Source organism: Channa argus, chromosome 4 (assembly GCF_033026475.1).
Source record: "Channa argus isolate prfri chromosome 4, Channa argus male v1.0, whole genome shotgun sequence".
Lineage (NCBI taxonomy): Eukaryota > Metazoa > Chordata > Actinopteri > Anabantiformes > Channidae > Channa > Channa argus.
The window spans coordinates 23,639,298-23,663,127 of NC_090200.1; the positions used below are offsets into that span (position 1 = coordinate 23,639,298).

Below are 23,830 nucleotides of genomic sequence, written 5' to 3' on the forward strand. Positions count from 1 at the left end.
ACTGTGAACCATCAGATCCTCTTGTCCACACTCTCTGACTTAGGCATTTCTGGATCAACTCTAGACTGGCTTCGTTCTTACCTATCAGGACGAACCTTCAAGGTATCCTGGTGGGGGCATCTTTCTCACTGTCATAGCTTCTCTACCGGTGTGCCACAGGGCTCAGTTCTTGGTCCTCTTCTTTTTTCTGTCTATACTGCCTCCCTGGGTTCCATCATTCACTCACATGGTCTTTCCTATCACTGCTACGCTGAAGACACACAGCTCTTCCTGACCTTTCTACCGGACGAGTCCACTTTCTCATTGCGCATTTCTGCCTGCCTCTCAGACATCTTCAACTCAACCTCTCCAAAACTGAAGTCTTTGTCTTCCCAGCCAGACCTTCGACACAACACAACATCAGCATCAACATTGGATCTACAGTGATTGTCCGCACTAAATCGTCCAAAAATCTGGAGGTCATCATCGACGACCAACTGAGCTTTAAAGACCACATCTCTTCAGTCTCTAGGGCATGCAGATTTGCCCTCTACAACATCAGGAAGATCAGACCCTACATCCCGAAATATACAACCCAACTCATTGTACAGGTGCTTGTGATATCTCGTGTCAATTACTGCAACGCTTTGTTGATGGGGTTACCGATATCCACAATCAAACCCTTGCAGATGATCCAAAACGCAGAAGCTCGCCTCATTTTTAATCAGCCAAAAAGGACCCATGGCTTCCTGTAGCTGCTCGCATCAGGTTCAAAGCTCTGTCTCTTGCTTACAAGGTGGTTAACTCAAGAACTCCCGCTTACCTCAACTCACTCATTCAAGTCTACAATCCTTCCTGCCCGCTGTGGTCTCCAAACGAATGACGTCTGGTGGTCCCAGCAGCGCACAGAAGACACTAAGCAAAACATTTTAGCGCAATGATCCCACGATGGTGGAACGAGTTACCAAACTCTGCACGCTCAGCAGACTATCTCCCAATATTCAAAAACCTGCTGAAAACAGAGTTCTTCAACCTCTTCCTAAGCACCTAAATTTATTTTTAAAAAAAAAATTCCTTTCTGCTCTTTCTTGCACTTGCATCTCGTGAATTGTGAACACTTTTCTGATAGGACTTTGCTTTGATGGTTTCTTCTTGACTATGATTTTTGCCTTGTACCTCACTTGTAAGTCGCTTCAGATAAAAGCGTCTGCTATATGACTAAATGTAAATTCAGTATTTGGTTCACTTTACTAAGAGTTAGTAAAGGCCTTAAGTCAGCTTACAAAATACAGTCAGCAGAGGATGGTTTAGATCCATCGACCTCTGGGTTACGGGCCCAGCACACTTCCGCTGCACCACTCTGCTTTCAACCACCCCAGATGGGACTCGAACCCACAATCCCAGGCTTAGAAGGCCAGTGCCTTATCCATTAGGCCACTGGGGCTTCACAAACAACCTTATTCATCAGTTCTTTCAGCAAACAGTTGCTTCCTATACAGAGCATAATATGAGACGTGCCATGTTGGCTTTGGGCAACACAATAATGGCCCCAAAGGCAGTTGATATAGTAAGATGGAGGGAATTATTTAAAGGTGCAGAGAAAAAGATGTGAAACACGTCAAAATTGAAATGCCATACTTATATGAAACTGGCATTGTACAGTAGGTGAATATATACAACCTCCTCTGTAGAAGAGGATAGTTTCAATCCAACGATCTCTGGGTTATGGGCACAGCATGCTTCCGCTGAGCCACTCTGCTTTCAACCACCCCAAATGGGACTCGAATCCTTTGGGTAACACAATAATGAGAATAAAGGCAGTTAATATAGCAAGATGGAGGAAAGAGCCAACCTCTTTCAAGCAGGCCCAGATTAACCCACTGCTCAAGAAGCCTCCTCTTAATCCTTCTGTAATGGAGAACTACCGACCTGTGTCTCTTCTTCCTTTTCTGGCCAAGACAATGGAGCGAGCAGTCTTCAATCAAATCTCAGACTTCCTTTCCAAGAACGACTTCCTCGAAGTCAACCAGTCTGGCTTCAAGAGGGGTCACTCCACAGAAATGGCACTCCTGACTGTCATGGAAAATATTCGAGCTCCAAAAGCCACAAGTCAGTCTTCTGTCTTAATTCTACTTGATCTATCGTCAGCCTTTGACACTGTGAACCATCAGATCCTCTTGTCCACACTCTCTGACTTAGGCATTTCTGGATCAACTCTAGACTGGCTTCGTTCTGACCTATCAAGACGGACCTTCAAGGTATCCTGGTGGGGGCATCTTTCTCACTGTCATAGCTTCTCTACCGGTGTGCCACAGGGCTCAGTTCTTGGTCCTCTTCTTTTTTCTGTCTATACTGCCTCCCTGGGTTCCATCATTCACTCACATGGTCTTTCCTATCACTGCTACGCTGAAGACACACAGCTCTTCCTGACCTTTCTACCGGACGAGTCCACTTTCTCATTGCGCATTTCTGCCTGCCTCTCAGACATCTTCAACTCAACCTCTCCAAAACTGAAGTCCTTGTCTTCACAGCCAGACCTTCAACACAACACAACATCAGCATCAACATTGGATCTACAGGGATTGTCCGCACTAAATCGTCCAAAAATCTGGAGGTCATCATCGACGACCAACTGAGCTTTAAGGACCACATCTCCTCAGTCTCTAGGGCATGCAGATTTGCCCTCTACAACATCAGGAAGATCAGACCCTACATCACGGAATATACAACCCAACTCATTGTACAGGTGCTTGTCATATCTCGTGTCAATTACTGCAACGCTTTGTTGATGGGGTTACCGATATCCACAATCAAACCCTTGCAGATGATCCAAAACGCAGCAGCTCGCCTCATTTTTAATCAGCCAAAAAGGACCCATGGCTTCCTGTAGCTGCTCGCATCAGGTTCAAAGCTCTGTCTCTTTCTTACAAGGTGGTTAACTCAAGAGCTCCCGCTTACCTCAACTCACTCATTCAAGTCTACAATCCTTCCTGCCCGCTGTGGTCTCCAAACGAATGACGTCTGGTGGTCCCAGCAGCGCACAGAAGACACTAAGCAAAACGTTTCAGTGCAATGATCCCACCATGGTGGAACGAGTTACCAAACTGCACGCTCAGCAGACTATCTCCCAATATTCAAAAACCTGCTGAAAACAGAATTCTTCAACCTCTTCCTAAGCACCTAAATTTATTTAAAAAAAAAAAATTCCTTTCTGCTCTTTCTCGCACTTGCATCTCGTGAATTGTGAACACTTTTCTGATAGGACTTTGCTTTGATGGTTTCTTCTTGACTATGATTTTTGCCTTGTACCTCACTTGTAAGTCGCTTTGGATAAAAGCGTCTGCTAAATGACTAAATGTAAATTCAGTATTTGGTTCACTTACTAAGAGTTTGTAAAGGCCTTAAGTCAGCTTACAAAATACAGTCAGCAGAGGATGGTTTCGATCCATCGACCTCTGGGTTATGGGCCCAGCACACTTCCGCTGCACCACTCTGCTTTCAACCACCCCAGATGGGACTCGAACCCACAATCCCAGGCTTAGAAGGCCAGTGCCTTATCCATTAGGCCACTGGGGCTTCACAAACAACCTTATTAATCAGTTCTTTCAGCAAACAGTTGCTTCCTATACAGAGCATAATATGAGACGTGCCATGTTGGCTTTGGGCAACACAATAATGGCCCCAAAGGCAGTTGATATAGTAAGATGGAGGGAATTATTTAAAGGTGCAGAGAAAAAGATGTGAAACACGTCAAAATTGAAATGCCATACTTATATGAAACTGGCATTGTACAGTAGGTGAATATATACAACCTCCTCTGTAGAAGAGGATAGTTTCAATCCAACGATCTCTGGGTTATGGGCACAGCATGCTTCCGCTGAGCCACTCTGCTTTCAACCACCCCAAATGGGACTCGAATCCTTTGGGTAACACAATAATGAGAATAAAGGCAGTTAATATAGCAAGATGGAGGAAAGCATTTGAAAGAGCCAACCTCTTTCAAGCAGGCCCAGATTACCCCACTGCTCAAGAAGCCTCCTCTTAATCCTTCTGTAATGGAGAACTACCGACCTGTGTCTCTTCTTCCTTTTCTGGCCAAGACAATGGAGCGAGCAGTCTTCAATCAAATCTCAGACTTCCTTTCCAAGAACGACTTCCTCGAAGTCAACCAGTCTGGCTTCAAGAGGGGTCACTCCACAGAAATGGCACTCCTGACTGTCGTGGAAAATATTCGAGCTCCAAAACCCACAAGTCAGTCTTCTGTCTTAATTCTACTTGATCTATCGTCTGCCTTTGACACTGTGAACCATCAGATCCTCTTGTCCACACTCTCTGACTTAGGCATTTCTGGATCAACTCTAGACTGGCTTCGTTCTTACCTATCAGGACGAACCTTCAAGGTATCCTGGTGGGGGCATCTTTCTCACTGTCATAGCTTCTCTACCGGTGTGCCACAGGGCTCAGTTCTTGGTCCTCTTCTTTTTTCTGTCTATACTGCCTCCCTGGGTTCCATCATTCACTCACATGGTCTTTCCTATCACTGCTACGCTGAAGACACACAGCTCTTCCTGACCTTTCTACCGGACGAGTCCACTTTCTCATTGCGCATTTCTGCCTGCCTCTCAGACATCTTCAACTCAACCTCTCCAAAACTGAAGTCTTTGTCTTCCCAGCCAGACCTTCGACACAACACAACATCAGCATCAACATTGGATCTACAGTGATTGTCCGCACTAAATCGTCCAAAAATCTGGAGGTCATCATCGACGACCAACTGAGCTTTAAAGACCACATCTCTTCAGTCTCTAGGGCATGCAGATTTGCCCTCTACAACATCAGGAAGATCAGACCCTACATCCCGAAATATACAACCCAACTCATTGTACAGGTGCTTGTGATATCTCGTGTCAATTACTGCAACGCTTTGTTGATGGGGTTACCGATATCCACAATCAAACCCTTGCAGATGATCCAAAACGCAGAAGCTCGCCTCATTTTTAATCAGCCAAAAAGGACCCATGGCTTCCTGTAGCTGCTCGCATCAGGTTCAAAGCTCTGTCTCTTGCTTACAAGGTGGTTAACTCAAGAACTCCCGCTTACCTCAACTCACTCATTCAAGTCTACAATCCTTCCTGCCCGCTGTGGTCTCCAAACGAATGACGTCTGGTGGTCCCAGCAGCGCACAGAAGACACTAAGCAAAACATTTTAGCGCAATGATCCCACGATGGTGGAACGAGTTACCAAACTCTGCACGCTCAGCAGACTATCTCCCAATATTCAAAAACCTGCTGAAAACAGAGTTCTTCAACCTCTTCCTAAGCACCTAAATTTATTTAAAAAAAAAAAAATTCCTTTCTGCTCTTTCTTGCACTTGCATCTCGTGAATTGTGAACACTTTTCTGATAGGACTTTGCTTTGATGGTTTCTTCTTGACTATGATTTTTGCCTTGTACCTCACTTGTAAGTCGCTTCAGATAAAAGCGTCTGCTATATGACTAAATGTAAATTCAGTATTTGGTTCACTTTACTAAGAGTTTGTAAAGGCCTTAAGTCAGCTTACAAAATACAGTCAGCAGAGGATGGTTTAGATCCATCGACCTCTGGGTTATCGGCCCAGCACACTTCCGCTGCACCACTCTGCTTTCAACCACCCCAGATGGGACTCGAACCCACAATCCCAGGCTTAGAAGGCCAGTGCCTTATCCATTAGGCCACTGGGGCTTCACAAACAACCTTATTCATCAGTTCTTTCAGCAAACAGTTGCTTCCTATACAGAGCATAATATGAGACGTGCCATTTTGGCTTTGGGCAACACAATAATGGCCCCAAAGGCAGTTGATATAGTAAGATGGAGGGAATTATTTAAAGGTGCAGAGAAAAAGATGTGAAACACGTCAAAATTGAAATGCCATACTTATATGAAACTGGCATTGTACAGTAGGTGAATATATACAACCTCCTCTGTAGAAGAGGATAGTTTCAATCCAACGATCTCTGGGTTATGGGCACAGCATGCTTCCGCTGAGCCACTCTGCTTTCAACCACCCCAAATGGGACTCGAATCCTTTGGGTAACACAATAATGAGAATAAAGGCAGTTAATATAGCAAGATGGAGGAAAGCATTTGAAAGAGCCAACCTCTTTCAAGCAGGCCCAGATTAACCCACTGCTCAAGAAGCCTCCTCTTAATCCTTCTGTAATGGAGAACTACCGACCTGTGTCTCTTCTTCCTTTTCTGGCCAAGACAATGGAGCGAGCAGTCTTCAATCAAATCTCAGACTTCCTTTCCAAGAACGACTTCCTCGAAGTCAACCAGTCTGGCTTCAAGAGGGGTCACTCCACAGAAATGGCACTCCTGACTGTCGTGGAAAATATTCGAGCTCCAAAAGCCACAAGTCAGTCTTCTGTCTTAATTCTACTTGATCTATCGTCAGCCTTTGACACTGTGAACCATCAGATCCTCTTGTCCACACTCTCTGACTTAGGCATTTCTGGATCAACTCTAGACTGGCTTCGTTCTTACCTATCAGGACGAACCTTCAAGGTATCCTGGTGGGGGCATCTTTCTCACTGTCATAGCTTCTCTACCGGTGTGCCACAGGGCTCAGTTCTTGGTCCTCTTCTTTTTTCTGTCTATACTGCCTCCCTGGGTTCCATCATTCACTCACATGGTCTTTCCTATCACTGCTACGCTGAAGACACACAGCTCTTCCTGACCTTTCTACCGGACGAGTCCACTTTCTCATTGCGCATTTCTGCCTGCCTCTCAGACATCTTCAACTCAACCTCTCCAAAACTGAAGTCTTTGTCTTCCCAGCCAGACCTTCGACACAACACAACATCAGCATCAACATTGGATCTACAGTGATTGTCCGCACTAAATCGTCCAAAAATCTGGAGGTCATCATCGACGACCAACTGAGCTTTAAAGACCACATCTCCTCAGTCTCTAGGGCATGCAGATTTGCCCTCTACAACATCAGGAAGATCAGACCCTACATCCCGAAATATACAACCCAACTCATTGTACAGGTGCTTGTGATATCTCGTGTCAATTACTGCAACGCTTTGTTGATGGGGTTACCGATATCCACAATCAAACCCTTGCAGATGATCCAAAACGCAGAAGCTCGCCTCATTTTTAATCAGCCAAAAAGGACCCATGGCTTCCTGTAGCTGCTCACATCAGGTTCAAAGCTCTATCTCTTGCTTACAAGGTGGTTAACTCAAGAACTCCCGCTTACCTCAACTCACTCATTCAAGTCTACAATCCTTCCTGCCCGCTGTGGTCTCCAAACGAATGACGTCTGGTGGTCCCAGCAGCGCACAGAAGACACTAAGCAAAACATTTTAGCGCAATGATCCCACGATGGTGGAACGAGTTACCAAACTCTGCACGCTCAGCAGACTATCTCCCAATATTCAAAAACCTGCTGAAAACAGAATTCTTCAACCTCTTCCTAAGCACCTAAATTTATTTAAAAAAAAAAAATTCCTTTCTGCTCTTTCTCGCACTTGCATCTCGTGAATTGTGAACACTTTTCTGATAGGACTTTGCTTTGATGGTTTCTTCTTGACTATGATTTTTGCCTTGTACCTCAGTTGTAAGTCGCTTTGGATAAAAGCGTCTGCTATATGACTAAATGTAAATTCAGTATTTGGTTCACTTTACTAAGAGTTTGTAAAGGCCTTAAGTCAGCTTACAAAATACAGTCAGCAGAGGATGGTTTCGATCCATCGACCTCTGGGTTATGGGCCCAGCACACTTCCGCTGCACCACTCTGCTTTCAACCACCCCAGATGGGACTCGAACCCACAATCCCAGGCTTAGAAGGCCAGTGCCTTATCCATTAGGCCACTGGGGCTTCACAAACAACCTTATTCATCAGTTCTTTCAGCAAACAGTTGCTTCCTATACAGAGCATAATATGAGACGTGCCATGTTGGCTTTGGGCAACACAATAATGGCCCCAAAGGCAGTTGATATAGTAAGATGGAGGGAATTATTTAAAGGTGCAGAGAAAAAGATGTGAAACACGTCAAAATTGAAATGCCATACTTATATGAAACTGGCATTGTACAGTAGGTGAATATATACAACCTCCTCTGTAGAAGAGGATAGTTTCAATCCAACGATCTCTGGGTTATGGGCACAGCATGCTTCCGCTGAGCCACTCTGCTTTCAACCACCCCAAATGGGACTCGAATCCTTTGGGTAACACAATAATGAGAATAAAGGCAGTTAATATAGCAAGATGGAGGAAAGCATTTGAAAGAGCCAACCTCTTTCAAGCAGGCCCAGATTAACCCACTGCTCAAGAAGCCTCCTCTTAATCCTTCTGTAATGGAGAACTACCGACCTGTGTCTCTTCTTCCTTTTCTGGCCAAGACAATGGAGCGAGCAGTCTTCAATCAAATCTCAGACTTCCTTTCCAAGAACGACTTCCTCGAAGTCAACCAGTCTGGCTTCAAGAGGGGTCACTCCACAGAAATGGCACTCCTGACTGTCGTGGAAAATATTCGAGCTCCAAAAGCCACAAGTCAGTCTTCTGTCTTAATTCTACTTGATCTATCGTCAGCCTTTGACACTGTGAACCATCAGATCCTCTTGTCCACACTCTCTGACTTAGGCATTTCTGGATCAACTTTAGACTGGCTTCGTTCTTACCTATCAGGACGAACCTTCAAGGTATCCTGGTGGGGGCATCTTTCTCACTGTCATAGCTTCTCTACCGGTGTGCCACAGGGCTCAGTTCTTGGTCCTCTTCTTTTTTCTGTCTATACTGCCTCCCTGGGTTCCATCATTCACTCACATGGTCTTTCCTATCACTGCTACGCTGAAGACACACAGCTCTTCCTGACCTTTCTACCGGACGAGTCCACTTTCTCATTGCGCATTTCTGCCTGCCTCTCAGACATCTTCAACTCAACCTCTCCAAAACTGAAGTCTTTGTCTTCCCAGCCAGACCTTCGACACAACACAACATCAGCATCAACATTGGATCTACAGTGATTGTCCGCACTAAATCGTCCAAAAATCTGGAGGTCATCATCGACGACCAACTGAGCTTTAAAGACCACATCTCTTCAGTCTCTAGGGCATGCAGATTTGCCCTCTACAACATCAGGAAGATCAGACCCTACATCCCGAAATATACAACCCAACTCATTGTACAGGTGCTTGTGATATCTCGTGTCAATTACTGCAACGCTTTGTTGATGGGGTTACCGATATCCACAATCAAACCCTTGCAGATGATCCAAAACGCAGAAGCTCGCCTCATTTTTAATCAGCCAAAAAGGACCCATGGCTTCCTGTAGCTGCTCGCATCAGGTTCAAAGCTCTGTCTCTTGCTTACAAGGTGGTTAACTCAAGAACTCCCGCTTACCTCAACTCACTCATTCAAGTCTACAATCCTTCCTGCCCGCTGTGGTCTCCAAACGAATGACGTCTGGTGGTCCCAGCAGCGCACAGAAGACACTAAGCAAAACATTTTAGCGCAATGATCCCACGATGGTGGAACGAGTTACCAAACTCTGCACGCTCAGCAGACTATCTCCCAATATTCAAAAACCTGCTGAAAACAGAGTTCTTCAACCTCTTCCTAAGCACCTAAATTTATTTAAAAAAAAAAAAATTCCTTTCTGCTCTTTCTTGCACTTGCATCTCGTGAATTGTGAACACTTTTCTGATAGGACTTTGCTTTGATGGTTTCTTCTTGACTATGATTTTTGCCTTGTACCTCACTTGTAAGTCGCTTCAGATAAAAGCGTCTGCTATATGACTAAATGTAAATTCAGTATTTGGTTCACTTTACTAAGAGTTTGTAAAGGCCTTAAGTCAGCTTACAAAATACAGTCAGCAGAGGATGGTTTCGATCCATCGACCTCTGGGTTATGGGCCCAGCACACTTCCGCTGCACCACTCTGCTTTCAACCACCCCAGATGGGACTCGAACCCACAATCCCAGGCTTAGAAGGCCAGTGCCTTATCCATTAGGCCACTGGGGCTTCACAAACAACCTTATTCATCAGTTCTTTCAGCAAACAGTTGCTTCCTATACAGAGCATAATATGAGACGTGCCATGTTGGCTTTGGGCAACACAATAATGGCCCCAAAGGCAGTTGATATAGTAAGATGGAGGGAATTATTTAAAGGTGCAGAGAAAAAGATGTGAAACACGTCAAAATTGAAATGCCATACTTATATGAAACTGGCATTGTACAGTAGGTGAATATATACAACCTCCTCTGTAGAAGAGGATAGTTTCAATCCAACGATCTCTGGGTTATGGGCACAGCATGCTTCCGCTGAGCCACTCTGCTTTCAACCACCCCAAATGGGACTCGAATCCTTTGGGTAACACAATAATGAGAATAAAGGCAGTTAATATAGCAAGATGGAGGAAAGAGCCAACCTCTTTCAAGCAGGCCCAGATTAACCCACTGCTCAAGAAGCCTCCTCTTAATCCTTCTGTAATGGAGAACTACCGACCTGTGTCTCTTCTTCCTTTTCTGGCCAAGACAATGGAGCGAGCAGTCTTCAATCAAATCTCAGACTTCCTTTCCAAGAACGACTTCCTCGAAGTCAACCAGTCTGGCTTCAAGAGGGGTCACTCCACAGAAATGGCACTCCTGACTGTCGTGGAAAATATTCGAGCTCCAAAAGCCACAAGTCAGTCTTCTGTCTTAATTCTACTTGATCTATCGTCAGCCTTTGACACTGTGAACCATCAGATCCTCTTGTCCACACTCTCTGACTTAGGCATTTCTGGATCAACTCTAGACTGGCTTCGTTCTGACCTATCAAGACGGACCTTCAAGGTATCCTGGTGGGGGCATCTTTCTCACTGTCATAGCTTCTCTACCGGTGTGCCACAGGGCTCAGTTCTTGGTCCTCTTCTTTTTTCTGTCTATACTGCCTCCCTGGGTTCCATCATTCACTCACATGGTCTTTCCTATCACTGCTACGCTGAAGACACACAGCTCTTCCTGACCTTTCTACCGGACGAGTCCACTTTCTCATCGCGCATTTCTGCCTGCCTCTCATACATTTTCAACTCAACTTCTCCAAAACTGAAGTCCTTGTCTTCACAGCCAGACCTTCAACACAACACAACATCAGCATCAACATTGGATCTACAGGGATTGTCCGCACTAAATCGTCCAAAAATCTGGAGGTCATCATCGACGACCAACTGAGCTTTAAGGACCACATCTCCTCAGTCTCTAGGGCATGCAGATTTGCCCTCTACAACATCAGGAAGATCAGACCCTACATCACGGAATATACAACCCAACTCATTGTACAGGTGCTTGTCATATCTCGTGTCAATTACTGCAACGCTTTGTTGATGGGGTTACCGATATCCACAATCAAACCCTTGCAGATGATCCAAAACGCAGAAGCTCGCCTCATTTTTAATCAGCCAAAAAGGACCCATGGCTTCCTGTAGCTGCTCGCATCAGGTTCAAAGCTCTGTCTCTTTCTTACAAGGTAGTTAACTCAAGAGCTCCCGCTTACCTCAACTCACTCATTCAAGTCTACAATCCTTCCTGCCCGCTGTGGTCTCCAAACGAATGACGTCTGGTGGTCCCAGCAGCGCACAGAAGACACTAAGCAAAACGTTTCAGCGCAATGATCCCACGATGGTGGAACGAGTTACCAAACTGCACGCTCAGCAGACTATCTCCCAATATTCAAAAACCTGCTGAAAACAGAATTCTTAAACCTCTTCCTAAGCACCTAAATTTATTTAAAAAAAAAAAATTCCTTTCTGCTCTTTCTCGCACTTGCATCTCGTGAATTGTGAACACTTTTCTGATAGGACTTTGCTTTGATGGTTTCTTCTTGACTATGATTTTTGCCTTGTACCTCACTTGTAAGTCGCTTTGGATAAAAGCGTCTGCTAAATGACTAAATGTAAATTCAGTATTTGGTTCACTTACTAAGAGTTTGTAAAGGCCTTAAGTCAGCTTACAAAATACAGTCAGCAGAGGATGGTTTAGATCCATCGACCTCTGGGTTATCGGCCCAGCACACTTCCGCTGCACCACTCTGCTTTCAACCACCCCAGATGGGACTCGAACCCACAATCCCAGGCTTAGAAGGCCAGTGCCTTATCCATTAGGCCACTGGGGCTTCACAAACAACCTTATTCATCAGTTCTTTCAGCAAACAGTTGCTTCCTATACAGAGCATAATATGAGACGTGCCATGTTGGCTTTGGGCAACACAATAATGGCCCCAAAGGCAGTTGATATAGTAAGATGGAGGGAATTATTTAAAGGTGCAGAGAAAAAGATGTGAAACACGTCAAAATTGAAATGCCATACTTATATGAAACTGGCATTGTACAGTAGGTGAATATATACAACCTCCTCTGTAGAAGAGGATAGTTTCAATCCAACGATCTCTGGGTTATGGGCACAGCATGCTTCCGCTGAGCCACTCTGCTTTCAACCACCCCAAATGGGACTCGAATCCTTTGGGTAACACAATAATGAGAATAAAGGCAGTTAATATAGCAAGATGGAGGAAAGCATTTGAAAGAGCCAACCTCTTTCAAGCAGGCCCAGATTACCCCACTGCTCAAGAAGCCTCCTCTTAATCCTTCTGTAATGGAGAACTACCGACCTGTGTCTCTTCTTCCTTTTCTGGCCAAGACAATGGAGCGAGCAGTCTTCAATCAAATCTCAGACTTCCTTTCCAAGAACGACTTCCTCGAAGTCAACCAGTCTGGCTTCAAGAGGGGTCACTCCACAGAAATGGCACTCCTGACTGTCGTGGAAAATATTCGAGCTCCAAAAGCCACAAGTCAGTCTTCTGTCTTAATTCTACTTGATCTATCGTCAGCCTTTGACACTGTGAACCATCAGATCCTCTTGTCCACACTCTCTGACTTAGGCATTTCTGGATCAACTCTAGACTGGCTTCGTTCTTACCTATCAGGACGAACCTTCAAGGTATCCTGGTGGGGGCATCTTTCTCACTGTCATAGCTTCTCTACCGGTGTGCCACAGGGCTCAGTTCTTGGTCCTCTTCTTTTTTCTGTCTATACTGCCTCCCTGGGTTCCATCATTCACTCACATGGTCTTTCCTATCACTGCTACGCTGAAGACACACAGCTCTTCCTGACCTTTCTACCGGACGAGTCCACTTTCTCATTGCGCATTTCTGCCTGCCTCTCAGACATCTTCAACTCAACCTCTCCAAAACTGAAGTCTTTGTCTTCCCAGCCAGACCTTCGACACAACACAACATCAGCATCAACATTGGATCTACAGTGATTGTCCGCACTAAATCGTCCAAAAATCTGGAGGTCATCATCGACGACCAACTGAGCTTTAAAGACCACATCTCTTCAGTCTCTAGGGCATGCAGATTTGCCCTCTACAACATCAGGAAGATCAGACCCTACATCCCGAAATATACAACCCAACTCATTGTACAGGTGCTTGTGATATCTCGTGTCAATTACTGCAACGCTTTGTTGATGGGGTTACCGATATCCACAATCAAACCCTTGCAGATGATCCAAAACGCAGAAGCTCGCCTCATTTTTAATCAGCCAAAAAGGACCCATGGCTTCCTGTAGCTGCTCGCATCAGGTTCAAAGCTCTGTCTCTTGCTTACAAGGTGGTTAACTCAAGAACTCCCGCTTACCTCAACTCACTCATTCAAGTCTACAATCCTTCCTGCCCGCTGTGGTCTCCAAACGAATGACGTCTGGTGGTCCCAGCAGCGCACAGAAGACACTAAGCAAAACATTTTAGCGCAATGATCCCACGATGGTGGAACGAGTTACCAAACTCTGCACGCTCAGCAGACTATCTCCCAATATTCAAAAACCTGCTGAAAACAGAGTTCTTCAACCTCTTCCTAAGCACCTAAATTTATTTAAAAAAAAAAAATTCCTTTCTGCTCTTTCTTGCACTTGCATCTCGTGAATTGTGAACACTTTTCTGATAGGACTTTGCTTTGATGGTTTCTTCTTGACTATGATTTTTGCCTTGTACCTCACTTGTAAGTCGCTTCAGATAAAAGCGTCTGCTATATGACTAAATGTAAATTCAGTATTTGGTTCACTTTACTAAGAGTTTGTAAAGGCCTTAAGTCAGCTTACAAAATACAGTCAGCAGAGGATGGTTTAGATCCATCGACCTCTGGGTTATCGGCCCAGCACACTTCCGCTGCACCACTCTGCTTTCAACCACCCCAGATGGGACTCGAACCCACAATCCCAGGCTTAGAAGGCCAGTGCCTTATCCATTAGGCCACTGGGGCTTCACAAACAACCTTATTCATCAGTTCTTTCAGCAAACAGTTGCTTCCTATACAGAGCATAATATGAGACGTGCCATGTTGGCTTTGGGCAACACAATAATGGCCCCAAAGGCAGTTGATATAGTAAGATGGAGGGAATTATTTAAAGGTGCAGAGAAAAAGATGTGAAACACGTCAAAATTGAAATGCCATACTTATATGAAACTGGCATTGTACAGTAGGTGAATATATACAACCTCCTCTGTAGAAGAGGATAGTTTCAATCCAACGATCTCTGGGTTATGGGCACAGCATGCTTCCGCTGAGCCACTCTGCTTTCAACCACCCCAAATGGGACTCGAATCCTTTGGGTAACACAATAATGAGAATAAAGGCAGTTAATATAGCAAGATGGAGGAAAGCATTTGAAAGAGCCAACCTCTTTCAAGCAGGCCCAGATTACCCCACTGCTCAAGAAGCCTCCTCTTAATCCTTCTGTAATGGAGAACTACCGACCTGTGTCTCTTCTTCCTTTTCTGGCCAAGACAATGGAGCGAGCAGTCTTCAATCAAATCTCAGACTTCCTTTCCAAGAACGACTTCCTCGAAGTCAACCAGTCTGGCTTCAAGAGGGGTCACTCCACAGAAATGGCACTCCTGACTGTCGTGGAAAATATTCGAGCTCCAAAAGCCACAAGTCAGTCTTCTGTCTTAATTCTACTTGATCTATCGTCAGCCTTTGACACTGTGAACCATCAGATCCTCTTGTCCACACTCTCTGACTTAGGCATTTCTGGATCAACTCTAGACTGGCTTCGTTCTTACCTATCAGGACGAACCTTCAAGGTATCCTGGTGGGGGCATCTTTCTCACTGTCATAGCTTCTCTACCGGTGTGCCACAGGGCTCAGTTCTTGGTCCTCTTCTTTTTTCTGTCTATACTGCCTCCCTGGGTTCCATCATTCACTCACATGGTCTTTCCTATCACTGCTACGCTGAAGACACACAGCTCTTCCTGACCTTTCTACCGGACGAGTCCACTTTCTCATTGCGCATTTCTGCCTGCCTCTCAGACATCTTCAACTCAACCTCTCCAAAACTGAAGTCTTTGTCTTCCCAGCCAGACCTTCGACACAACACAACATCAGCATCAACATTGGATCTACAGTGATTGTCCGCACTAAATCGTCCAAAAATCTGGAGGTCATCATCGACGACCAACTGAGCTTTAAAGACCACATCTCTTCAGTCTCTAGGGCATGCAGATTTGCCCTCTACAACATCAGGAAGATCAGACCCTACATCCCGAAATATACAACCCAACTCATTGTACAGGTGCTTGTGATATCTCGTGTCAATTACTGCAACGCTTTGTTGATGGGGTTACCGATATCCACAATCAAACCCTTGCAGATGATCCAAAACGCAGAAGCTCGCCTCATTTTTAATCAGCCAAAAAGGACCCATGGCTTCCTGTAGCTGCTCGCATCAGGTTCAAAGCTCTGTCTCTTGCTTACAAGGTGGTTAACTCAAGAACTCCCGCTTACCTCAACTCACTCATTCAAGTCTACAATCCTTCCTGCCCGCTGTGGTCTCCAAACGAATGACGTCTGGTGGTCCCAGCAGCGCACAGAAGACACTAAGCAAAACATTTTAGCGCAATGATCCCACGATGGTGGAACGAGTTACCAAACTCTGCACGCTCAGCAGACTATCTCCCAATATTCAAAAACCTGCTGAAAACAGAGTTCTTCAACCTCTTCCTAAGCACCTAAATTTATTTAAAAAAAAAAAATTCCTTTCTGCTCTTTCTTGCACTTGCATCTCGTGAATTGTGAACACTTTTCTGATAGGACTTTGCTTTGATGGTTTCTTCTTGACTATGATTTTTGCCTTGTACCTCACTTGTAAGTCGCTTCAGATAAAAGCGTCTGCTATATGACTAAATGTAAATTCAGTATTTGGTTCACTTTACTAAGAGTTTGTAAAGGCCTTAAGTCAGCTTACAAAATACAGTCAGCAGAGGATGGTTTAGATCCATCGACCTCTGGGTTACGGGCCCAGCACACTTCCGCTGCACCACTCTGCTTTCAACCACCCCAGATGGGACTCGAACCCACAATCCCAGGCTTAGAAGGCCAGTGCCTTATCCATTAGGCCACTGGGGCTTCACAAACAACCTTATTCATCAGTTCTTTCAGCAAACAGTTGCTTCCTATACAGAGCATAATATGAGACGTGCCATGTTGGCTTTGGGCAACACAATAATGGCCCCAAAGGCAGTTGATATAGTAAGATGGAGGGAATTATTTAAAGGTGCAGAGAAAAAGATGTGAAACACGTCAAAATTGAAATGCCATACTTATATGAAACTGGCATTGTACAGTAGGTGAATATATACAACCTCCTCTGTAGAAGAGGATAGTTTCAATCCAACGATCTCTGGGTTATGGGCACAGCATGCTTCCGCTGAGCCACTCTGCTTTCAACCACCCCAAATGGGACTCGAATCCTTTGGGTAACACAATAATGAGAATAAAGGCAGTTAATATAGCAAGATGGAGGAAAGAGCCAACCTCTTTCAAGCAGGCCCAGATTAACCCACTGCTCAAGAAGCCTCCTCTTAATCCTTCTGTAATGGAGAACTACCGACCTGTGTCTCTTCTTCCTTTTCTGGCCAAGACAATGGAGCGAGCAGTCTTCAATCAAATCTCAGACTTCCTTTCCAAGAACGACTTCCTCGAAGTCAACCAGTCTGGCTTCAAGAGGGGTCACTCCACAGAAATGGCACTCCTGACTGTCATGGAAAATATTCGAGCTCCAAAAGCCACAAGTCAGTCTTCTGTCTTAATTCTACTTGATCTATCGTCAGCCTTTGACACTGTGAACCATCAGATCCTCTTGTCCACACTCTCTGACTTAGGCATTTCTGGATCAACTCTAGACTGGCTTCGTTCTGACCTATCAAGACGGACCTTCAAGGTATCCTGGTGGGGGCATCTTTCTCACTGTCATAGCTTCTCTACCGGTGTGCCACAGGGCTCAGTTCTTGGTCCTCTTCTTTTTTCTGTCTATACTGCCTCCCTGGGTTCCATCATTCACTCACATGGTCTTTCCTATCACTGCTACGCTGAAGACACACAGCTCTTCCTGACCTTTCTACCGGACGAGTCCACTTTCTCATCGCGCATTTCTGCCTGCCTCTCAGACATTTTCAACTCAACCTCTCCAAAACTGAAGTCCTTGTCTTCACAGCCAGACCTTCAACACAACACAACATCAGCATCAACATTGGATCTACAGGGATTGTCCGCACTAAATCGTCCAAAAATCTGGAGGTCATCATCGACGACCAACTGAGCTTTAAGGACCACATCTCCTCAGTCTCTAGGGCATGCAGATTTGCCCTCTACAACATCAGGAAGATCAGACCCTACATCACGGAATATACAACCCAACTCATTGTACAGGTGCTTGTCATATCTCGTGTCAATTACTGCAACGCTTTGTTGATGGGGTTACCGATATCCACAATCAAACCCTTGCAGATGATCCAAAACGCAGCAGCTCGCCTCATTTTTAATCAGCCAAAAAGGACCCATGGCTTCTTGTAGCTGCTCGCATCAGGTTCAAAGCTCTGTCTCTTTCTTACAAGGTGGTTAACTCAAGAGCTCCCGCTTACCTCAACTCACTCATTCAAGTCTACAATCCTTCCTGCCCGCTGTGGTCTCCAAACGAATGACGTCTGGTGGTCCCAGCAGCGCACAGAAGACACTAAGCAAAACATTTTAGCGCAATGATCCCACGATGGTGGAACGAGTTACCAAACTCTGCACGCTCAGCAGACTATCTCCCAATATTCAAAAACCTGCTGAAAACAGAGTTCTTCAACCTCTTCCTAAGCACCTAAATTTAAATTATTTAATTTATTTATTAATTTAATAAAAAAAAATTTTTTTAAAAAATTCCTTTCTGCTCTTTCTCGCACTTGCATCTCGTGAATTGTGAACACTTTTCTGATAGGACTTTGCTTTGATGGTTTCTTCTTGACTATGATTTTTGCCTTGTACCTCACTTGTAAGTCGCTTCAGATAAAAGCGTCTGCTATATGACTAAATGTAAATTCAGTATTTGGTTCACTTACTAAGAGTTTGTAAAGGCCTTAAGTCAGCTTACAAAATACAGTCAGCAGAGGATGGTTTCGATCCATCGACCTCTGGGTTATGGGCCCAGCACACTTCCGCTGCACCACTCTGCTTTCAACCACCCCAGATGGGACTCGAACCCACAATCCCAGGCTTAGAAGGCCAGTGCCTTATCCATTAGGCCACTGGGGCTTCACAAACAACCTTATTCATCAGTTCTTTCAGCAAACAGTTGCTTCCTATACAGAGCATAATATGAGACGTGCCATGTTGGCTTTGGGCAACACAATAATGGCCCCAAAGGCAGTTGATATAGTAAGATGGAGGGAATTATTTAAAGGTGCAGAGAAAAAGATGTGAAACACGTCAAAATTGAAATGCCATACTTATATGAAACTGGCATTGTACAGTAGGTGAATATATACAACCTCCTCTGTAGAAGAGGATAGTTTCAATCCAACGATCTCTGGGTTATGGGCACAGCATGCTTCCGCTGAGCCACTCTGCTTTCAACCACCCCAAATGGGACTCGAATCCTTTGGGTAACACAATAATGAGAATAAAGGCAGTTAATATAGCAAGATGGAGGAAAGCATTTGAAAGAGCCAACCTCTTTCAAGCAGGCCCAGATTAACCCACTGCTCAAGAAGCCTCCTCTTAATCCTTCTGTAATGGAGAACTACCGACCTGTGTCTCTTCTTCCTTTTCTGGCCAAGACAATGGAGCGAGCAGTCTTCAATCAAATCTCAGACTTCCTTTCCAAGAACGACTTCCTCGAAGTCAACCAGTCTGGCTTCAAGAGGGGTCACTCCACAGAAATGGCACTCCTGACTGTCGTGGAAAATATTCGAGCTCCAAAAGCCACAAGTCAGTCTTCTGTCTTAATTCTACTTGATCTATCGTCAGCCTTTGACACTGTGAACCATCAGATCCTCTTGTCCACACTCTCTGACTTAGGCATTTCTGGATCAACTCTAGACTGGCTTCGTTCTTACCTATCAGGACGAACCTTCAAGGTATCCTGGTGGGGGCATCTTTCTCACTGTCATAGCTTCTCTACCGGTGTGCCACAGGGCTCAGTTCTTGGTCCTCTTCTTTTTTCTGTCTATACTGCCTCCCTGGGTTCCATCATTCACTCACATGGTCTTTCCTATCACTGCTACGCTGAAGACACACAGCTCTTCCTGACCTTTCTACCGGACGAGTCCACTTTCTCATTGCGCATTTCTGCCTGCCTCTCAGACATCTTCAACTCAACCTCTCAAAAACTGAAGTCTTTGTCTTCCCAGCCAGACCTTCGACACAACACAACATCAGCATCAACATTGGATCTACAGTGATTGTCCGCACTAAATCGTCCAAAAATCTGGAGGTCATCATCGACGACCAACTGAGCTTTAAAGACCACATCTCTTCAGTCTCTAGGGCATGCAGATTTGCCCTCTACAACATCAGGAAGATCAGACCCTACATCCCGAAATATACAACCCAACTCATTGTACAGGTGCTTGTGATATCTCGTGTCAATTACTGCAACGCTTTGTTGATGGGGTTACCGATATCCACAATCAAACCCTTGCAGATGATCCAAAACGCAGAAGCTCGCCTCATTTTTAATCAGCCAAAAAGGACCCATGGCTTCCTGTAGCTGCTCGCATCAGGTTCAAAGCTCTGTCTCTTGCTTACAAGGTGGTTAACTCAAGAACTCCCGCTTACCTCAACTCACTCATTCAAGTCTACAATCCTTCCTGCCCGCTGTGGTCTCCAAACGAATGACGTCTGGTGGTCCCAGCAGCGCACAGAAGACACTAAGCAAAACGTTTCAGCGCAATGATCCCACGATGGTGGAACGAGTTACCAAACTGCACGCTCAGCAGACTATCTCCCAATATTCAAAAATCTGCTGAAAACAGAATTCTTCAACCTCTTCCTAAGCACCTAAATTTAAATTATTTAATTTATTTATTAATTTAATAAAAAAAAATTTTTTTTAAAAATTCCTTTCTGCTCTTTCTCGCACTTGCATCTCGTGAATTGTGAACACTTTTCTGATAGGACTTTGCTTTGATGGTTTCTTCTTGACTATGATTTTTGCCTTGTACCTCACTTGTAAGTCGCTTCAGATAAAAGCGTCTGCTATATGACTAAATGTAAATTCAGTATTTGGTTCACTTACTAAGAGTTTGTAAAGGCCTTAAGTCAGCTTACAAAATACAGTCAGCAGAGAATGGTTTCGATCCATCGACCTCTGGGTTATGGGCCCAGCACACTTCCGCTGCACCACTCTGCTTTCAACCACCCCAGATGGGACTCGAACCCACAATCCCAGGCTTAGAAGGCCAGTGCCTTATCCATTAGGCCACTGGGGCTTCACAAACAACCTTATTCATCAGTTCTTTCAGCAAACAGTTGCTTCCTATACAGAGCATAATATGAGACGTGCCATGTTGGCTTTGGGCAACACAATAATGGCCCCAAAGGCAGTTGATATAGTAAGATGGAGGGAATTATTTAAAGGTGCAGAGAAAAAGATGTGAAACACGTCAAAATTGAAATGCCATACTTATATGAAAGTGGCATTGTACAGTAGGTGAATATATACAACCTCCTCTGTAGAAGAGGATAGTTTCAATCCAACGATCTCTGGGTTATGGGCACAGCATGCTTCCGCTGAGCCACTCTGCTTTCAACCACCCCAAATGGGACTCGAATCCTTTGGGTAACACAATAATGAGAATAAAGGCAGTTAATATAGCAAGATGGAGGAAAGCATTTGAAAGAGCCAACCTCTTTCAAGCAGGCCCAGATTACCCCACTGCTCAAGAAGCCTCCTCTTAATCCTTCTGTAATGGAGAACTACCGACCTGTGTCTCTTCTTCCTTTTCTGGCCAAGACAATGGAGCGAGCAGTCTTCAATCAAATCTCAGACTTCCTTTCCAAGAACGACTTCCTCGAAGTCAACCAGTCTGGCTTCAAGAGGGGTCACTCCACAGAAATGGCACTCCTGACTGTCGTGGAAAATATTCGAGCTCCAAAAGCCACAAGTCAGTCTTCTGTCTTAATTCTACTTGATCTATCGTCAGCCTTTGACACTGTGAACCATCAGATCCTCTTGTCCACACTCTCTGACTTAGGCATTTCTGGATCAACTCTAGACTGGCTTCGTTCTTACCTATCAGGACGAACCTTCAAGGTATCCTGGTGGGGGCATCTTTCTCACTGTCATAGCTTCTCTACCGGTGTGCCACAGGGCTCAGTTCTTGGTCCTCTTCTTTTTTCTGTCTATACTGCCTCCCTGGGTTCCATCATTCACTCACATGGTCTTTCCTATCACTGCTACGCTGAAGACACACAGCTCTTCCTGACCTTTCTACCGGACGAGTCCACTTTCTCATTGCGCATTTCTGCCTGCCTCTCAGACATCTTCAACTCAACCTCTCCAAAACTGAAGTCTTTGTCTTCCCAGCCAGACCTTCGACACAACACAACATCAGCATCAACATTGGATCTACAGTGATTGTCCGCACTAAATCGTCCAAAAATCTGGAGGTCATCATCGACGACCAACTGAGCTTTAAAGACCACATCTCTTCAGTCTCTAGGGCATGCAGATTTGCCCTCTACAACATCAGGAAGATCAGACCCTACATCCCGAAATATACAACCCAACTCATTGTACAGGTGCTTGTGATATCTCGTGTCAATTACTGCAACGCTTTGTTGATGGGGTTACCGATATCCACAATCAAACCCTTGCAGATGATCCAAAACGCAGAAGCTCGCCTCATTTTTAATCAGCCAAAAAGGACCCATGGCTTCCTGTAGCTGCTCGCATCAGGTTCAAAGCTCTGTCTCTTGCTTACAAGGTGGTTAACTCAAGAACTCCCGCTTACCTCAACTCACTCATTCAAGTCTACAATCCTTCCTGCCCGCTGTGGTCTCCAAACGAATGACGTCTGGTGGTCCCAGCAGCGCACAGAAGACACTAAGCAAAACGTTTCAGCGCAATGATCCCACGATGGTGGAACGAGTTACCAAACTGCACGCTCAGCAGACTATCTCCCAATATTCAAAAATCTGCTGAAAACAGAATTCTTCAACCTCTTCCTAAGCACCTAAATTTATAAAAAAAAAAAAAGTCCTTTCTGCTCTTTCTCGCACTTGCATCTCGTGAATTGTGAACACTTTTCTGATAGGACTTTGCTTTGATGGTTTCTTCTTGACTATGATTTTTGCCTTGTACCTCACTTGTAAGTTGCTTTGGATAAAAGCGTCTGCTAAATGACTAAATGTAAATTCAGTATTTGGTTCACTTTACTAAGAGTTTGTAAAGGCCTTAAGTCAGCTTACAAAATACAGTCAGCAGAGGATGGTTTCGATCCATCGACCTCTTGGTTATGGGCCCAGCACACTTCCGCTGCACCACTCTGCTTTTAACCACCCCAGATGGGACTCGAACCCACAATCCCAGGCTTAAAAGGCCAGTGCCTTATCCATTAGGCCACTGGGGCTTCACAATCAACCTTATTCATCAGTTCTTTCGGAAAACAGTTGTTTCCTATACAGAGCATAATATGAGACGAGCCATGTTGGCTTTGGGCAACACAATAATGGCCCCAAAGGCAGTTTATATAGTAAGATGGAGGGAATTATTTAAAGGTGCAGAGAAAAAGATGTGAAACACGTCAAAATTGAAATGCCATACTTATATGAAACTGGCATTGTACAGTAGGTGAATATATACAACCTCCTCTGTAGAAGAGGATAGTTTCATTCTTTCGATCTCTGGGTTATGGGCACAGCATGCTTCCGCTGAGCCACTCTGCTTTCAACCACCCCAAATGGGACTCGAATCCTTTGGGTAACACAATAATGAGAATAAAGGCAGTTAATATAGCAAGATGGAGGAAAGCATTTGAAAGAGCCAACCTCTTTCAAGCAGGCCCAGATTAACCCACTGCTCAAGAAGCCTCCTCTTAATCCTTCTGTAATGGAGAACTACCGACCTGTGTCTCTTCTTCCTTTTCTGGCCAAGACAATGGAGCGAGCAGTCTTCAATCAAATCTCAGACTTCCTTTCCAAGAACGACTTCCTCGAAGTCAACCAGTCTGGCTTCAAGAGGGGTCACTCCACAGAAATGGCACTCCTGACTGTCGTGGAAAATATTCGAGCTCCAAAAGCCACAAGTCAGTCTTCTGTCTTAATTCTACTTGATCTATCGTCAGCCTTTGACACTGTGAACCATCAGATCCTCTTGTCCACACTCTCTGACTTAGGCATTTCTGGATCAACTTTAGACTGGCTTCGTTCTTACCTATCAGGACGAACCTTCAAGGTATCCTGGTGGGGGCATCTTTCTCACTGTCATAGCTTCTCTACCGGTGTGCCACAGGGCTCAGTTCTTGGTCCTCTTCTTTTTTCTGTCTATACTGCCTCCCT

At 44.9% G+C, this 23,830-nt stretch overlaps 10 non-coding genes across 10 annotated transcripts; all 10 read right to left on the reverse strand.

Moving 5' to 3' along the window:
* Window positions 1-1,350: 1,350 nt before the first annotated feature.
* trnar-ucu (transfer RNA arginine (anticodon UCU)) lies at window positions 1,351-1,423 on the reverse strand. Its single transcript has one exon. It is a non-coding gene; the product is annotated as a tRNA-Arg (tRNA).
* Window positions 1,424-3,482: 2,059 nt separating this feature from the next.
* trnar-ucu (transfer RNA arginine (anticodon UCU)) lies at window positions 3,483-3,555 on the reverse strand. The gene has a single exon. It is a non-coding gene; the product is annotated as a tRNA-Arg (tRNA).
* Window positions 3,556-5,628: 2,073 nt separating this feature from the next.
* Window positions 5,629-5,701, reverse strand: trnar-ucu (transfer RNA arginine (anticodon UCU)). Its single transcript has one exon. It is a non-coding gene; the product is annotated as a tRNA-Arg (tRNA).
* Window positions 5,702-7,773: 2,072 nt separating this feature from the next.
* trnar-ucu (transfer RNA arginine (anticodon UCU)) lies at window positions 7,774-7,846 on the reverse strand. The gene has a single exon. It is a non-coding gene; the product is annotated as a tRNA-Arg (tRNA).
* Window positions 7,847-9,919: 2,073 nt separating this feature from the next.
* On the reverse strand, window positions 9,920-9,992 carry trnar-ucu (transfer RNA arginine (anticodon UCU)). The gene has a single exon. It is a non-coding gene; the product is annotated as a tRNA-Arg (tRNA).
* Window positions 9,993-12,051: 2,059 nt separating this feature from the next.
* Window positions 12,052-12,124, reverse strand: trnar-ucu (transfer RNA arginine (anticodon UCU)). Its single transcript has one exon. It is a non-coding gene; the product is annotated as a tRNA-Arg (tRNA).
* Window positions 12,125-14,196: 2,072 nt separating this feature from the next.
* Window positions 14,197-14,269, reverse strand: trnar-ucu (transfer RNA arginine (anticodon UCU)). Its single transcript has one exon. It is a non-coding gene; the product is annotated as a tRNA-Arg (tRNA).
* Window positions 14,270-16,341: 2,072 nt separating this feature from the next.
* Window positions 16,342-16,414, reverse strand: trnar-ucu (transfer RNA arginine (anticodon UCU)). The gene has a single exon. It is a non-coding gene; the product is annotated as a tRNA-Arg (tRNA).
* Window positions 16,415-18,510: 2,096 nt separating this feature from the next.
* trnar-ucu (transfer RNA arginine (anticodon UCU)) lies at window positions 18,511-18,583 on the reverse strand. Its single transcript has one exon. It is a non-coding gene; the product is annotated as a tRNA-Arg (tRNA).
* Window positions 18,584-20,687: 2,104 nt separating this feature from the next.
* Window positions 20,688-20,760, reverse strand: trnar-ucu (transfer RNA arginine (anticodon UCU)). Its single transcript has one exon. It is a non-coding gene; the product is annotated as a tRNA-Arg (tRNA).
* Between the last annotated feature and the right edge of the window lie 3,070 nt (window positions 20,761-23,830).